Consider the following 18670-nt stretch of genomic DNA (forward strand, 5'->3'; position numbering starts at 1 on the left):
TTACCATTTTCGGGTCCAGATCCGGGGTGTCCGTCACTTCGCCTGGGAGATCAGGAGTAGGACATTCTGCTTTCATTCTGGATCGGGCCTCCCTGTCCAATGGTGTCCTTATATGTTGGGACATATACCTTGCTACTCTGGGTGACGGCACCCATACCGTGGACTTAGGGTGTTGAATTGCTTCTGGGTCGAACATGTCACCCAAACTCTCTTCCTCCTCTGGAGGAGGGTCGTCGATGTTAGGTTCAAGAAGGATGTTCTTCTTCACCTCCTTCGTCAGGCGAATAACCGCCATCATCTTGGTCCCCTTCATTGTTCACCCCTGGTGCAGAGGGTCGAGCGTGCAGCACTGTCGACTTCAGCAGAAAGGCTTTATTTAGCCTACTGACAGGATCGACTACCACTTGGGGTCTAATGACTACCCCTTCTTTCTGACTCGTGGGAGAGGGGGTCAAAGAGGATGTCCTCTTGCGAGCCCTTTTACACCCCTCTTGATCAACCCCGAGCAGGGAGTGTCTGGCTGCAGTTCCATCTCTAGGGTTATATGCCCTCCTCTTCCTGGAGCTGTCGAGGTCTGCCTTCTGTTTACCTAGCAAATCCTCCAACAGATCCAATCTCTGCGTGAGGGGTTGCACACCCTGCGAAACTGGTTGTGAAAATGAGTGTCCCAGGACTCTTTTAAAGCTAAGGGACAGGTCCTTGTCCCTCTCTGTGGGCTCCTCTACCCACTCGTCAGAACTCATTCTGGGGAGGTGCTATGTGTCACTTTAGGGCCTTCGTAGTATGTCATTCTGTGTGCTCGAACTAGCGAGCTGCTAGGGAACTCAGCTTGTGCAGCGGCCTCTAAAGTATCTCAATACTCTTTTTTTTTAATGCTTCAAACTGTGCTTTCAAGATGCATGTGCTCCGGAAACATAATCGTGAGGAATGAGGGCTGGAGGCTGTTGGGAGTGACGCAGCGTGTTATTCGCCCACAGGGTACTAGTGCCGTGCTGTACTTGCAGCCTCGTTGTGGCCATAGAAATGAATAATCTCTATGCTACAGAGAGAGAGAGAAGCCGGGTCTGTTGCCTACTGCGAGTGTGCTCACTCGCGACTCCAGCAACTGCCTCCTTGAAAAATTCATACCCTGGCTACGTGCATGCTCGCTGACCTAAAAACTGAAAAGGTATAATTATCTGCGTCAAACTCTACTGCTGTACATCGTACTAATACCTGACCGTACTTTTTGAGGAAAGCGCTCTATAAACTATATCACAGTATATCAGGACTGGAATTATAAAGACAAAGATTCACTTATCTGAGTGCAGCAACAAAGAAAGAGAAAAGGACCCGGGAGAGAGGTCTACTTATACACAGGGACATGCTCTCAGGCTCATGAGAGCAGCCTCGGGACTATACGAGGCAAGAGGATAATGGGGATTTGTAGTTTTTATGGAACCTTTTGAAACTCTGGGAACTTTTTGGCTTCCTAAGCACCGCAGAGTATCTCAGTCAACATAAATGTGCTTATAATTTTATAAAATTCGAAGTGCTGTGAGTAGCAGTAATAAATAAAGAGGAGCTTAATGCTTGCCTCCTGTCTTGACATATAATGTTGTTTCTTATGAGCCTCCTAAGTCTTCTTGTGGTGTGTCTCGCAGGTCTCCTCCTCTGTTGTCACTCTAATGAAATAGAGATTATATTAATTCACAGTTGAATTTAGTGTTGATTATTTTGACACAATATTGTGGTAAGAATGAGAATACCAGTGATGATTAGGGTGTTCTCTGTGGTCTGTGCTGGAGGTCTTGCATGAGTTCATATTACTGTGTGGAATTCCACATCCCACAGTGTATCAGGGCAGTGCCCCAAAGGCCAGTCCTGCAAGCGCATGCTGGGGGGAGCTGAAATCTTACCCATAACTCCCACCGTCTCCTTTGGGTGTGGTGTGTATGGCCAGTAGACTCTGGTTGCTTGTCATTGCCTGCAGTTCCACTTAATGTTTATGTTTATGCTTAATCATTTATATTGTGCGCCAAGGTACCCGAAGGCTTAAGGGCGCAGACTGAACAAAGACCAAAAAATACAGACAAGTCTTACGTAAAATAGGGAACAAGCAGGGTATATAAGACATCAATATACAAATACACACAACTGCATAAAAGAACAGAGAAAACTAGTTTAGTGGAAAACTAAAGAATCAGTTGGACATAAGGACCAGAAAGAAGACATCTCCCTAAACAGTGGAGGAGATCAAATAATCAGATTACAACTGTAGGATTCCCTAGGAAGGTATCTACACAATTTTAGGAATGCAGGTAAGGTACTAGTCCCACAGCCCACTAGGACGCAACCATTTTGGCATAATGACACAGCCAAGTGGGATCTTCCCCCTCTCCTGCAGGGCTTCCACAAAAAAGGAAAGTTAATTGTGCTGGAGAGAAGGCAGGATCCCATCGGGACCATTACTGTAATCACCCACTGCAGGGCTTTCTGGTTGCTTTTGTCTTTGGAAGTCGAACTGAATCGAGTATCACCTTTCTCATTTTAACTTCCGTATGTATACAATGTGAAAGAAGCATTCTGAAAATATCAACACAATAGGTATGGCAATTCCACAACTATACACTTCTCACTGTCCCACAATGCTGCATTGCTACTCTTACACGCCAGTGCTATAATACCTTATGAGTACCATGCTCTCTATCTACTGTGTACAGTGCATATTTACAGACAATAAGCAGATATCTAATCTCTTGTTGTTTACCCATTTCTGTGATCAAACTGCAAGGGAATCGGCCAGTAATCCTGACGATATGTGTGTATTTGTCCTGCATCCAAGAGTGAGTAATGCTTTTTTCCATCCTGTACACGTATTCGAATGTGGAAACACAATTAGAGAAGCCCCTACGGTGCTGCAATTGTTTTCAGAGATTGCTGTGCATTTCGTTTGCATGGGATAATTACACCTGTCCCATTTTCATTTATTTCAGCAGGTCCTACGGAAGACCTATTATAAGTAAAGGTCACCGGCAAGTGACTCATCCTGCCTGCCAAGCAGCTCTCCACACACTGACCTGCCGTCACAGGAATGCAGGTAGTCTGCCATGATGTGCACCATGTTTCACATTACGCTTTGCTTAATTTGGACAGTTGCATTCAGCTCATTTGCAAGCACAGTCGAGTCCTCCAGCTAACACATTACCCTATTTTATTCATCACCCATCGTTTCTGCCCTACTTTGCATTCGGTTCATGAGATTCAAGAAATTCACAAGCGCCATTTCGCTCCTGAATTCAGCAGCGACTACGCAGTGCTCACCCTGGTGCTGTGTTTCCCAAATGGGCATTACGAAGGCCAATGTGTTTTTTGTTAGTACCAGACCGCCCTTTTGGGAGCATCTCATGAATTCAGTAAAGGTTTTCTTCCGAAGGGAGCGAGTTTTCAAGTAGACGAGGTATATTATTGTGTTTGTATTTAAGAAACGAGTGCACTTCATTTGTTCCAATTGCCGTACAAGCTCCTTTTCGTGTACAGCAAATAGCACGGTCGTTTAAGGCTCAAATTAAATGCATACTATTTATAAGATGCACTCCTGTTTCAGATGCGTCATACTGACTCATGCTCGAACGTTATGATGGGATGCATTTTCACATACTATATGCAATTTTCAATCGATTCATCTGTTGAGTGAATAGGGGTTTAGTGAAGGTCACCAGTGAATTAGAGAATCTTTGATAATCAACTAACTGCCATCTGAAAGATGTCAAATAGTACTTGTCAATGAAATTTGAAATAACAGGTGACACACTTGCATCTCAGCAAGCCACACGTAAGCATTTAAATCTGTTTTCATTATTGTAGAAATAAACAGTAAACCATGATGGGTGAGTGCTTTAGTAAATGCCGGGCCAGTTAGAAGCCTGAGCGAAGCCCCGGTAAAGCCCCCACTTGGAGGGGTTTATTGCTATTATCATTCCGGCATGCTTACAGGGATGCTTATAATTGGGATTTTTTTGTTGAGAAAGGGCACAGTTCCTGCATCTCAATTAAAAACAAAACAACTACAAATGTAATTAATCGGTGCCATAGTGTTTAGCCTGGCTAAATTTGCACCCCCTAAATATGTAAAAAGTATCAAACACTAAGCATGATTTACTTCTGTAATTTTGTAGAAATCTGTCGAGAGCAGCTCTTTTATTGCAGGTAACATGCTTTCAGAAAACATGGTGTTACAACAGGAGTCTCTCTCTCTCCTAGTGGCACTTCTGTGAAATAATCTTCTAACAACAATGATAACCAAGAAGGGTTTCCTTCCTTCGGAAAGTCCATGAAAACCCATATTTCCCATATGTGTGTTAACAAATGATCTGGATTATGTTTCTTATTCACGTATGTTATCAGTGCGTAAAAGCCAAGAAGCAGTTGTTGTACAAGCCTCATGGAAGCATGTCGTTATCAAGACTCTCATTGGTGCCTCTATGCAGGCTTACATAATGTCAGGACAGGTACCAAATAATTAAGCAAGACGCCCTGAGCTGGAGGGGCATTACTGCGTTAAGTAATGCCCCAGGGCATTACCTGATGCGGTAATGCCCCCTCGGTGAGGAGCTTATTGCAATTAGTACCCTGGCATGTTAGACAGGGTGTCAATAGTTACTTTTTTAAAGTTGTGTGATGCCTTTGGAGTTGCGCAACTGAAAACAAAATGGCCACCACATAATGATGAGAACAGACTGTACGTAGTCCCTTCTCCCTTTCCGTGGTGGCCAGAACACAGCTGTGACAGTCCCAACAAAGGCAGTGTCTGGCTGGTAACGACCCGGTCAGGGCAATGAGCTTGCTTGTTACAAGCTCATTGACCCGTGCTGGGTACTAATGTAATTTAAACATGGGCTAGGCTAATGGATATAAGTATGAGGTCATAATAAAACATGCATATTTTGTAAAAGCCCATGAGCAAGCCCCTAAAATGTTCTGCCACAACTAGGGATAACAAGGCAATGGGTACAATGTAAAACAATGTGGAGAATATGAGAGACTCGTAAAAGTACTAACTAGATTGAATGATAATGATGTGTTATTTATATAGTGCCTTTATCCAAAGCACTTTACAGAGCACATATTTACATACAATATCACCCATCCAAAATTGGTACTCATTTATCGACCTCAGAAAGATGAAAGGCGGAGTTGGCCTTGGCGGGATTCAAACCTGCGACCTGCAGATTATGCTCAGATGGCAGCAGTGAGCGCTCAACGCGCTGAGCTACCTTACAGGCTAGTCCATTCTGAGAAACAGTACCCTGTTCATAAACTTGAGATTTTAGCACAGAAGTGGGTGATCACTGAGAAGTGTCATGACTAACTTTGGTGCCCAGTTTACTGTGAGAACTGAAAATAATCCTTTGACCTTTATTCATAGATCTGACAAACCTGACGCTACATAACATTGATGGTCAGCTGCATTGTCAACCTAAGATTTTCAGTTGCAGGTATAACCAGGAGGAACACACGGGGATGCTGATTTCCTGTCCTGAAGACAATACAACAGAGATGTTACAGATGTTGCTGACTGGATGTCAGTGCCTTTGTCAGAGGTGAAGGCAATCTGCTAATCCAGAAATAACACTGTGTGACCCACTACAAGGACGTCAGTTCAAGATGTGGAGTATTTGTGAGTATCTACAGAAGTATTTCTGACTTGCTACTGTGCTATTACAGGCTTGGAAATGTCAGAAATGCGGATGCTGCCAGGAGAAGACATTCGACAGGCCCAGCTTGAAGATCTCAGTATTGCTGATGTGATCACAGCAAAAGCTGTTAGCGACAAGGTTAACATGACTGGGTTGTTCACTGGCTAAACTTGAAGTCATGCTTTACTTCATTATATATATATATATATATATATATATATATATATATATATATATATATATATATATATATATATATATATTTTGGTTCAGTGAATTAGCAATTAATATGGGTTTTATTATGAACACATTCTGGTCTAGAATCGGGGGAAACCTGATAGATGTTCATGATCTCGATAACTAATTTCCATCTGCTCAATTGCTAACTAATGCTGCTAAATAGAGAGGTTATCATTCCTGAAAATGTATGATAATATACAAAGACATACACATTAGAAAAAGATACACCTTTTTTAATGAAGAAGCTTTTATTTATTTAAATAATCTCTTCAGCAGTAAGGAGATTCTCTTCACCTAACTCCTCCACTCGATTTCAAGCATGACCCCATGTGAATGATAGTTGACGCTAATGATCTCTATCGGTCCCAATGGTGGCTGTTAACTTAATACTGTATAATGAACTTAAATAAACCCTATTATTGGCTCAATACCTTAAGAGTGTTATAACAATATCAGACCTATGACTCTCTATACACAACAATGGAAGAATTTCATGGTATACTTCTCATGTCATTATTGAGGATTTTATCCATGATACTCTAGACAACAACATAGTATTTGAGATCAACAGTAAATACATCCAGATAGATACAGTATATAGGGATAATTTCACCCAACCTAAAGATACTTCCAAACATTGAAATTGACTTTTCCAAAATATTGCCAGGTTTCTGTTAGATAGTGAAATGACTGATCCTTCTGGCTGTTGCATGTGAGACAAATGAATACAGTGAACACTTCAGACAAATGTTTCTTGATTTCCAGACCATGTTTGCTTGTTGATCCACATGTCTGTTGACACACATCTCTTAATTATGCAAAAATGCTGAGAGACCCTGATGTGGCCCCTGTATGTAAGACAGTACAGATAGGTTCTTGCCCTCAGGGAGAATTGTTCACAGATTATAAAACCTTTGAATTACATGTGATCATTTGTCCAATCCATAGAAGTGTTAAAAACACAGTACGAATAAAACAAAACCATAAAAGATATTTTAGACTTCGACCACTCTAGGAATAGGTGGGCTATATTAAAGCAACATGTTTCTCTAATGTCAATGGCTTCAGAGAAAACTCAGTAAATTGTTTTCCTTCACCTTTTTCAGGGGCAGTGGGTTTCAGTAGGACATAATTTTCTGTAGTGAAGATTGAGGATTTAGAAGGGAAGTTAACTCAAACAATAAATATTGGTTTGTTTGTCTACATTGTGCATTGTTTCGGCCTACTGTCTGAATTAGTCATGCATACTTCTATGATTTGTCTGGGTATTTGTGAACATGTGAATGAAAATATTAGTGAGATAACAGCAGGCTGGATATGGTTTCCTTTCTGCAAACAAGCTGCCAATGTTTATTTGGCGTATTGTGGGTGGCTTCTCCAGCATTGTAAGTTAGAGGATCACCTTTAATTATTGGATTTTATTTTAAATTTTAAAAAAAATCAGGGTAAAAAGGGCCTCCTTCTTTCCCTCAAATTTCAGGTAGGATTGCTGCAGTAGGGATAGTAAATTAGCAATATTTCTGGTACTGAGTTAATCACTGTTAGGGAGAATTCTCTCTTTAGGCTGAATTTCCTAACCTAGTGAGTCCCCCAGCAGCTTTGCTGGATTTCTGGAGTTTGTTTTTTTCTCCTGCCAAGAGTGAGACTCTTTTTCTCCCACTCTTGGACATGATTTATGGTGTTCCTTTGACTGTTTATGTCTTTTATGGGCTATGGGGTCCTTTACCCCATAGGGTCTCATGTGTTTTTACTATGTGTGTTACACAGCACCCTCCGTGCAGTGACACAGGGGTGTCATAGTGACACCCCACCATAGACTCCATACCCTGGGGCGGACTACTGTCTCCCAGGGCATGTAAAGTCACCATTGGCTTTACTAGTCCCAAATTATTAACAGAAACCAGTACAAACCATCAAATTGTGGACGTACTGGTCGGGGCAATTCGATTGCCTGGGGTGTTTTTAGTCGAGGGGGCACGTCTCCGTCCCCCCTGATCGAGTTTTGGCTGGTGGCAGTGGATACTACTTTTTATATTTGACAGTGAAGTGAATCTGTGTGGTACAGACTGCTACCAAGTGGGCTTACTGCCAAACACCTGCAGTCTTAAATCTTTTGCAGTGGTCCCAGAGGGAACTGTACAGGTTTTTGCCTAACAATCACTAGAAAAGACAATACATTCCATAGAGAGGTATTTACATATGTTTAGCCATATTTATTTTACGCCCTGAAGACGGCCCAGTTTAGGGTTGAAACATGTGTTGGCGTTTTTGTGCTCAGGCGTTTTTGTACTCACGCTGGGCGTTTTTGTGCTCACGCTAGGCGTTTACTGTGTTTCTTTGTTTATACAACATTAAAAGCCCTCTTATCCTAAGGAGCTACATGTCATTTTGGTTTATTCTGGAAACTTATTATTGACATACCTACCTGTGAATTTTAAAACTACTCTTAGTCAGACTCAAGTTGGTAGCGCAGACAAGTGAGGTGATGCTCGTTTTCTTGTTTCCAAACCAGCATGACACCATCCCACAGTTTCAAAAACATCCCAATGGACATGCTGTTAGGGAGAATTCTCCAGAGTGGCTAATTCCCCTTAACTACTGAGCCCCTCAGCAGCTTTGCTGGATTTCTAGGATTTATTTGTTTCACCTGGTAAGAATGTGAGCCTTTTTTCCCACTCTTACATGTGTTTTGCTGTGTGTGTTTAACATTTTCTTGTGTTCATAGACTGTGGAGCCTCACCTACTCCATATGCATCATATTTTTACTGTGTGTTACAGAGCACTTTCAGTGCAGTGACACAGGGTTGTCTTTTAGACTTCTCAACTCACACTCCATTTTCTGGGACTGACTACTGTCTCCCAGAAACATGTAAAGTTGCCATTGCCTTTATTAGTCTCTTTTTTTACTTACAGACCCAGTACAACCTATCTTAAATCGAGTCCTGGAAAGGGTTAATATTTATCCCTTTTTGTCTGTTTCTCTTGGAGCATTGTTTTGCTCCTTTTTCATTAAGACTGGTGGCAGTGGTAACTACCCTATTTTTCCTACTGCGGTTATCTTAAATAACCCTGGTATTGTTTTAGGCTATCTTGGCAGCCTCGAACTTAAACCTGCTAGACCATATATGTTTTTATATGGTTTCCGGCTGGGTTTATTCACCATTTCTTTTTGTAAAAGTCTTTCTTGTGTTTTACTCTGCACGCCAAACCAGGTTTGGTTCCTTTGTTCGGCGTCCTTTCGCGGGTTTCTGCACAGAAGCCCTACTTAAGTGCCTGAATGTCTGGGGGAGACAGGATGTGAGGGCGGGGTTTAGGACTCCCTGCACAGGGTCTCCATGAAAACCCATGTCGCACTCTCATCTGATTGGCTGTGGTGACTGTCCCAGCGGGATAGCCACCCTGCTGTGTGATTGACAGCCAGGCTGTGTGAATGGGAAAACTGCATAAAAAGCAGGTCTCTGGGGCTGGAAAGGCAAAGTCACCACTGGAACGAGAGAACCGAAGATGAGCTAACAGAAGAGGACCCCTACAATGACTGAACCGCCCGGTGAAGCCCTGCTGCAGGTCCGAATATTCATACTCCAACGACAGGGAAGATATGCAAGGAATCTTCTCCCCTTGTGCTGGTGGGAACAACCAGTTCACCAAACTGCTCGCCAGGCCTCCCTTCTCTGTTTGAATTTGCTGTACAGAGCTACAGTGAACCAGATAGCCAGCAGGAAAGGACCCTGCTTGGCTTTTAAGGAGCACACCTTTTATTTGTTGCTTTGCTCTGGTGTTGGTTTCTTCCCTGAGCAGTGCAGGACCCTCCAGTCTTCCTACTTAATGTCAGTTCGACAGTCGCGTCAGGAACCGTGAGCCTGCAGGACCTGCCAGGAACGTTCGCCTCAGCTACAGCCTTCTTCTCATCACACCTCATCACACGACTAGGAAAAATCAACAAAAGAATCCCTATATGCAAGGAGCTGCACTGGTCACCTCTTAAAGCGCACATCATGTTCAAGGCAGCTTGCATCATCTAAAGAGCAGTCACAACCAAAATATCACCATAGCTGGCCAGGAAACACACCATCACCAGAATCTGGTGTACCACCAGAGGCCACAACATGACCAGACTGTAAACAAATAACTGAATGAGCGAAAACACACGATGCAGCTCCTGCCATGCACCATGTCTCTGGAACAGGTTATCAATGCACATAAGACTGTCCATCTCCATCTTTCAGTCCACAAAGGACCTAAGATCCTACTCTTCCAAGAACATCTCGCTGATCACTAATCACACGCTATGGCAGGAAAATGTCTGGTTTCTCGTTTATTTAGTTGCCTCCACCATGGCCAAATTAAATGTATTGTTACTCTAAACCATTCAATGTGGAGATTATGTCTACAATTCTCATACTTTGTATAATTTCCATATGCTGAAAGCACCCATGGAAATAGGGACCCGTGTCAAGTGTGTTGTCATTTAGGTGGCCTCGGTTTAGATTATCATCATTTTGGGGACCTCTGTATTCGCAGTACGTTCTGTCAACTTTGGCCGATGTCTTGGTATCTTCTGTTAACAATGGTCCTGTATCCAAATATGAGTGGTCTGGTTTCATAATTCATTGCCCTACTGAGGGTACTTTGTTAGTCTGTTTGTACAACTGTTTGTATATTTGATGTTGTATGTTGTCTGAATTTTAGTTATTTTTGATGGAGAGCAGGTTTATTATTGAAGAGTGTTTTACTAAAAACGAAATACCCGTTGCTGATATTTACTAGTCTACACATTCAACAATCATTAAAAAAACGATTTTACTGTGAGTGCAATGTGCATAATCAATTAGTGTTTAAATACATATTATTACAATCTGATGTAGAATGCCCTGAACTGCAAAACTGCAAATGCTAAAATGAGGAGTCCAATTCCATGTTTACATTTATGTAGCATGAGTCATTTTTTGAGTTATGTGTTAATATTAAATAATGTGCATGATTTTGTACATGTGGTTTGTACTATAAGGGCTTTTATACTGGCCAGAGCTGCGGGCCTACTTATAAAAATGCAATGCAATGTATGTGTTTGCAGTTTTACGTATTGCCTTTTGCTGACTTGTCACTTGGCAAAATTCTGCATCGAGCAATCAACGAATGTCTACTTTTCAATGTTCTCAAACACTGTTTGCACCAGTGAACAGAAACCCATTCTCACAAAACTAATCTATCTATTCTTCGTGAATATCCATAGCATTAATTAATTCAAATTAGGGCATAACAGGATCTGTGTTTTATTACTCAGATCTGAATGTTTCAAATTGACCTCACTTGTTAATTTAATGACTTTCTGCATTTTACTCCAAATGAAAGCGCCACGTCTGGTACAGTTAACCTCTTAATGCGTCGTTCAGTTCTAAAAGGACCATGGCCCTCATTACAGTCTAAAGGTAACCCACCGGTGCTACCGGTGGGTTACTTGCAGACTCGCCTTACTGTTACCAGAACCCGATTTCCCGGTGTTGCTGGGATATTGCGGGTGCCGTCAACAGCGGTAAGTTCCCTCTCCATGGAGTCCGATAGGTGATAGGGGCATTTCTGTGCCGGCAGGGGCCTGAACTCGCGGCAGGAGTCGGTGCCCCTACCGGCAAACCCAGAGAATACCGATCCGGGAAAAATGTTGGATCTGGTATTACCAGCCATTTTACCAACATTTTTCCCGGACCGGATTTCTCGTAATGACCCCTCATATATTAAATGCACCCTTCTTCCATAAATGATTAAAAGTTGAAAAAACAGTAAAAATATGTTACAGCAAATTCATGCACTATATGCAAACAGGAGGCAGTTTTCAGTGTCCCTACGTATTCAAGTGCTAGGGTAGTATTACAAAAAAACTCCCTGGGCCTGATCCACCAAAAAAAGCACTAAGGGCACGCCAAAGTGTTAGCACGTATGCTAAGATTGTGCAGCGCAAATGCATCGCGCGGCAACGAGATTTACAGAAATAAATGCATGCAGGAACCTGCAGTGGAAAGAAAATTGTTTTGCATCTGACACACCCACAACATGCCCCCAGTGCAAACCAAGGTCCGGCTGTAGAAGACTTTTTTTCACGCAATGTGAATGGTTGTTAGGGAAAATTCTCAGAAATCTGCTAATTCCCTTCTACCTTAGAGACACCAAGCACTTTTTGCTGGACTTTAGCACTTTTAATTTCTATCCTGGCGAGAGTGAGACCTTTTTCCCACTCTCTCATGTATTTTTCTTTAATCTGAACACTGTGTTTCTTTTGGTTTTGGTGTCTTACAAACTCCATAGGCATCATCTTTTTACATTGTGTCACACAGTACCATCAGTGCAGTGGCACAAGGAAGTCTCTCAGATTTCCCCAAGTTTAAATACCTTTTCTTGGATTAACAACTTTTTCCAAGAACAGTGAAGTGAAATTGACTTTACTTACATTGTAACTTTCAAGACCCAGCAGACACTATCTTACAAGGTGCTGGAGGGGTTATTTAGTATCCCCTTTGTCTTGTTGCTCATGTAACATGTTTATGTTATCCTTTCTACAATTATTGGCTGGTGGCAGTGGATTATTTTTTCCTACCATTGTGTGTTTCTAAGGCGGGCTGCAATTGCAGCTGCAGTAAAGCACCCATGGTTGCCCATTTTGTCAAAATGGCCTGGTCTTCTTTTTTGCCATTTCTTGTTGGAAAGGTCCTTCTTGAAATTTACTCTGCGCGCCAAACCAGGTTTGGTCCCTTTGTTCATTTTGTCTTTGGTGGGATTCACTGCTGAAGCCTGCCTCTGGCTCCAGCAGCTCTGGCAGGGCAGGAAGTGAGAGAGGTGCCCGAAACTCCCTCTGCTTAATCCCCTTGGTTACAAGAAGGCACCCAAAGGTGATTGGCTGGATGTCCTTGGAGGACAGCCACCCTGCTGTGTGAGTGACAGCTAGGCTGCAAATGAGTGGGAAAAACCTGCATAAAGGGCAAGGCTTTTTGCTTGGAAGGAAGAGTGGACCACTGGTCGAAGGAATCCAAAGAAGAAGTCGGAAGAGATGCTTACAGCAACTCCTGGACCGTTGGTTTGCCCGATGTAGCCCTGCTGCATTGCTGAAGCTCTGAATTCGCCTCGACTACAGAAGCCCTGCAAAGCACAACTTCTTCCCTTGGGATGGTGGGACCAATCAACCCCAAAGCAAACTCCTCTAGACATCCTCTTGGAGTTGGCTGTACTTCCTTTGCTGCTGCAGGAACCGATTGCCAGGCAGAGGAACACCAGATCGAGTGCATCGTTTTAAAGTCAGACCCAAGCTCCAGGAAGATCCTCCAGACTCCCATGAAGCAGGACTGATCAAGCCCGAGCCACCTCAAAAGAGTGCTAGACCACAGATGTGAGGAAAGTCCATAAAGGTATTCGAAAAGTGCAGTGGTGCTATTTGCGAGAGCCGCAAAAAACTGAAACCGCGAAGTGCTGCTGATCTGAAGTTTGCCCATTGCCGCTGCTGACCTTCAATTCATAGCACAGGAGTCCCCAGACGTCCTCCCTCTTGTCCCCATGACTGAGGCTCAGGAACACCGAACCTGCAGACCTACAACTGGAACAGAAGAGAGCTGGAACCAATTTCTTCAAACCAAAGGTACTATGAAACTAAGGGGTTGCTTACCTCTTGTTGTGTAGCCTTGCTAGCTCTCAGTTGAGACTTGCCTTGGTTGCCTTTGCAGAGTTGCATGCAGGTTTGCCCCTCACAAGGCTCTCAGCTTGTGGCCCTACAGTGATTTCATTTTCTGCAAAGATATATAAAACATTGTTCACAACTTTTTTACCTACCTACAAGAAGTGCTTGAGCTCACCTAGACTTTTGCTCAATTGACACTGGCTGTCCTGGCTCCCAGAAAGACTCTTCGTAACTCTGACTTTGTGCTTTAACTATCCCTCAACCAAAGTCTCACATTGGATAACTTGTGTAGCTGGGAAACATTGGAGGGTTCAAAAAGTACTTACCTGCTGAAGAATATGTGTTAACCATTGTTTTATTCCCTCATCTTTTCCTTTTGACACAAATATCAGTATTGCTCTTAATGGGCCAGTGATAAATCAATGTCCACAGTGTCCTAGTTATTTAAGTCAACTCAGGGTGAAGGAAGTGTCTGTGTGCAATCCAAAATGGGTATCTGCTGATTTATGGAAACTGAGAGGGTGTAGTGTTTGAAGTATTTTATTGTGTTACATATTTTTGCTCCTTTCTAAAGAAGGCTTATTCATCTGACTGTTAAATTAATAAATAATAGTTTAATCAAGAATCCTTGAGCGTACATGTTTATTTGGATACTTGTTAATGTGAATCTCTGTGTAATAAGCCTACAGCTCACATTGACCCCTCTTGAGATAAGCCTGGCTTCTCTGTCATTCTAGCAACTCATGTACTACATGCTTATACCAAAGGTTGGGTTAACTATTGCCAAGAAGACAAGGCTGGTGCAGTCTCCCACAGGGTACTGCATACAATCTTGCCTAACAATGGTGGCAATAGATACAGCGAAAATGATAAGTGCACAATGATTATTCATGAGTGATCAACATTATTTCCACTTACATCAACCATTCCTTGTACTACAAATCAGCACACCACAAATGCAAAGAGCATCTACATCCACTATCCCTACTCCCTGTACACCTCCCCACAAGGTGCACAGCTGATTCTCAGGACTCCGCACCCACTTTTCCCAATCAAAGTACTTACACCCACAAGGTGCACCCCTATTCCTTAGGACTATGCACCAATTCTTCCCCCTCAAAGTACTTACACCCACAAGGTGCACCCTTAATCCTCAGGACTCTGTGCACCCATTCTTCCCCCTCAAAATACTTGCACCCAGAAGGTGAACCCCTAATCCTCAGGACTCCACACCTACTATCCCCCCTCAAAGTACTTTCGTCAAGAAGGTACACCCCTAATACTCAAGACTCTGTACCCACTTTTCCCCATCAAAGTACTTGCAGCCACAAAGTGCGCTTCTACTCATTAGTACTTTGCACCCACTCTCCCCCCTCAAAGAACTTCACCCCTAATCCTCAGGACTTTGCACTCACTCTTCCCCCTCAAAGTACTTGCACACGCAAGGTGCACACCTAATCCTCAGTTCTCGACACCCACTCTTCCCCCTCAAAATACTTGCACCAACAAGATGCACCCCTAATCCTCAGGCCTCTGCACCCACTCTTCCCCCTCAAATTATAAAATAGGACATTACTCCAGTCACTGCCCTTGCACTAAGCTTAACTCAGAGGCACATCAGTAGGTCTGATACACTCCCAGAGCATTATACAAGACAACAATCATGCAAACTGTTGAATGCATGTGTCCTCCATTTCCTTGCAGACATGATCATGACCATTGCCCTGCAACAACTAACACTACTTGTATGCTGTACACAGATAAGTCACAGCTGACATCAAGACTGCCCATGACAGAAGAAAGTTTGGTACCCCAACCACTCCCAAGGAACATTGGGAGTGGCCAGTGCTGTGGACCATGACCAACCAATATGCAACAGAACTTCAGTACCACAAGAGCACACAATGAAGTGGAGAAGTCTGTTCCTGAGTGAGTCCATAGGAAAAGGGAGACTTTCTTCCCGCTCCCCCAGTCAACAATTATGACATATTGAGTGTCACCTTAAATGAGAAACAATCATTAGCTGCATGAGAATGACCACATCTGTACCCCTTTCTCTATAAACTCTATTTGGTACACTTGTATAGCCTAACGGTTTGATCTCATGTTTCCCCTTTTTCCATGGGGATGGAGGTGCTTTCCAAATCTGGATCTGCACATTTGATACAGAGCTATGCGTGAGTATGAATAACCAGGTCCTGAAGAATATGACAACAGTAATCTCAGTCATTGAAACTGATCGACCCATTGCTACTCTGATGATATCCTTGACGTTTTGGTAGGATACATGTTTTACAACTAGCTTACACCTGTGCATGATGACAGGTCCTCAGTGAGAACATTTCTATTGTATCCCCAATGTGGGACCTTGCTTTTAGGATCCAGTAGTGACCAACATATGTTCTTAGAGCATCCTGCCCAGTTGGTTAATACATTTATGTGAAAGTATACATCTTGTGAACACACACTAGACAGGGTAAATTATAGATACCTGTCTTATGGCATTCCTTTTGGATTTCTAACTTGTGAGCCCAACCATTGCGCCATATTGGTTAGTATGAACAGCTTTCTCCCTCTTTCCCTTTTAGATAGACGGCACACCACTGCTAACCTAGGGACAGCACCTCCTGACAGGATCAGGGTGTGCTTCTTGTTGAGGGTCAGTGGTTTTGGTCTACATGTATTAATTGCTTGATACCAAAACATATGCATGAGAGAATGCTCCTTTGTCTGTTTTGATGTGTGATGAAGTTATGGGATATAACGGAGGAATGCAAGTATTTTCCGACTCAGATTCTTAAATCTCCTACCCTGTTTGTTGTGGTTATTTACCAGTATGTCACTGTCCAGGACACAAGCAACTGCACAACGGCGAACACAAGGCATATTGCAGGAGGAACACTCACTGACTCAAACCGTAGGTCACCAGTATAGCTCTGCACAGCTGCCTGAGAACTGCAACCTCATTGCTTGCACCTCGATGCACCCTTTAGCACCACTACGTGACAGCTTGCATTGGCAAATGCCCGACTTGGCAAGGCCTAGATTGAAGCGCACTTGGGACCACCATGATCGCATAACCTGAGCTGGTGAACATCTACTGCACATAGCACCCACATTTGCCCCTGCCCAACACCCGCTTGCTGCCAGTGCCTCCATGAACGTTGGTGCATGACTGAGCCTGATCTGTTACCATCAACTTTGTAACCTGGCTCAGATGTGTCAGTACACCAAAAACCAAATGCAGGTACTGTGACACAAAGCACTGCCCCCACGGGCCTTACCTTAGCTACTCCAGTCTTTTGCAACTTCTCTCTCCTGTTCTTTGTTGTGGGATTGTCTAGTAATCACTTTTCATAAAAATAGTACATCGTTTTTTTGTTTAAATAAAGTGGTCATATTCTTAAATAAAACCTAATTTGGCATTCCCTTCAGTTTGGGCTGTGATCCTGTAAGGTTTGGGTCACTACAGGTTCACATTCAAAGCTCTCCAGAATAGCCTTCCCTGGACCACGTTACCAGAAAAGGTGAAGGAGATTGATTGTCCCTGTTCAGCTTCATGATTGTGTGGTCTATACATTTGTAGACGTGTGAGGGCAGACTTGCCCGTTTTGCCACTGCTCACCCTTGTACACTAGTGGGTTCAATACTATTCTACACATCCATGTCTCCCATGATGTTCACTATGTACACATCACTGACTCACTTCATCCAAAGGCACGTGTGCTGATGTCTCCACGCAATAACCTGTTGCACATGTTGAGCTCGGCACACCCTTAGGCACAAACGCATCTGTCCAACAAATGTTGGAGGGGTTTGTAGGGTGTTACACATGAATTGTTTTCCACTCTGGTCGAATACACATCATGGAGGGAGGAGGGCAGCACATTGAATCTGAACACATCCACAGGGTATGTGACCGCTCATATTTCCTAAAACTACATGTCTTGTGGGATGGCAATGTCATACACATGTACATGCAAGTTGAGAAGGCACAACAAATCTGACATGGTAGCACACAGTCATCACAACATACTACTCTCCAGGTAAGTCAAAGCAGCCAGATAAAGCTACTGTCTTACGAATTCTCCCATATCTCTGCCACATACAACATATTATAAAGCACCTGCACAAGTGTGTACCTGTCCCCATCTGCCTATGGTCAAAGGGTGCCTTCTGTAAATACATGAGACTTACAATGTCATTAAGTAGCAACCTATTATGCAACCTATTATGCAACAAGGACTCAGCACTGTAAGCTTGCTCATTGAGAGAGTGTGTTCAATGAACCATCATACCACTTCCATGCCATCATAGCCAAGGAAAAAGAAATGTGGAAGAGCGATCTGTTGGTGACTATCAGATACCTTTTTACTGCATTTTGTGGATAATCCAGGAGCATGGTCGTAGTTAGGAATGCACACATGCATAACCTGCCTGTCACTGTGCATAGATGATCAGTGCATAGATTTACCTTTTCTCACTTTCCCACAGAAGCTTGCTGTCTTCATAGGCCTGGTTTTTTCTAGGATGGACTACTGCAACTGCCTCTTTCTAGATCTGCCTGCCTCTACTCTTCACCCTTTGCAACCAATCCAGAACAGGACTGTGAGACTTGTCCTTGGCCTCAAGCCCATGGATCGTATCTCTCCGTTAGGGAGAATTCTCTGTTTAGGCTGAATTTCCTAACCTAGTGAGTCCCCCAGCAGCTTTGCTGGATTTCTGGAGTTTGTTTTTTTCCATCCTGCCAAGAGTGAGACTCTTTTTCTCCCACTCTTGGACATGAATGTGTGTAATTCCTTTGAATGTCAATGTGTTCTATGGGCTATGGGGTCTTTTACTCCATAGGGTCTCATATGTTTTTCTGTGTGTTACACCGCACCCTCCGTGACTACTGTCTCCCAGGGCATGTAAAGTCACCATTGGCTTTACTAGACCTAAATTTACTAACAGAACTAGTACAAACCATCCTATTGTGGACGTACTCGTAGGGGTAATTCGATTACCCCTGGGTCTGTTATTCGAGGGGGCACTGTCCCGTCCCCCCTCTTCGAGTTTTGGCTGGTGGCAGTGGAAACTACTTGTTATATTT

This window comes from Ambystoma mexicanum, chromosome 5q, assembly GCF_040938575.1.
Source record: "Ambystoma mexicanum isolate Mex_15411 chromosome 5q, UKY_AmexF1_1, whole genome shotgun sequence".
Lineage (NCBI taxonomy): Eukaryota > Metazoa > Chordata > Amphibia > Caudata > Ambystomatidae > Ambystoma > Ambystoma mexicanum.